The following is a 628-nucleotide window of genomic DNA, read 5'->3' as shown; positions in this document are numbered from 1 at the left end:
ATAGACTTTGATGAAACCTTCGCTCCGGTTACTAGACTTGAAGCTATTAGGCTATTACTTGCATATGCTTGTTCTCTTAATTTTCAGTTATATCAAATGGATGTCAAGAGCACTTTTATCAACGGCTACATTCAAGAAGAAGTGTTTGTAGAACAACCTCCTGGCTTTGAAGATTACAAACATCATTTTCGTGTCTACAAGTTAAAGAAAGCCCTCTATAGTCTAAAGCAAGCTCCATGAGCGTGGTACAATCGTCTAACAACTTTTCTGATAAAAAAAGGTTTTACCAAAGGGAAGGTCGACACTACTCTATTTATAAAGAAAATAAATCATCATATTTTACTAGTTCAAATTTATGTAGATGATATTATTTTTGGTTCTACTAATGAAAGTTTGTGTAGTGACTTTGGAAAAATGATGCAAGGAGAATTTGAAATGTCTATGATGGAAAAGTTGAATTACTTCCATGGACTACAAATTAAACAACTTGATAATGACATTTTTGTAAGTCAATCCAAATATTGCAGGGATTTTCTAAAAAGATTTGATATGGATGACTGCAAGCCAATAGCTACTCCTATGAGATCTAGCACATACATTGATACCGATGAAAGTGGAAAATGTATTG

The sequence above is a fragment of the Lupinus angustifolius genome, chromosome LG11 (genome assembly GCF_001865875.1).
Source record: "Lupinus angustifolius cultivar Tanjil chromosome LG11, LupAngTanjil_v1.0, whole genome shotgun sequence".
Taxonomy (NCBI): Eukaryota; Viridiplantae; Streptophyta; class Magnoliopsida; order Fabales; family Fabaceae; genus Lupinus; species Lupinus angustifolius.
The sequence above is the reverse complement of the archived record's forward strand: the minus strand, read 5'-3'. Positions refer to the sequence as shown.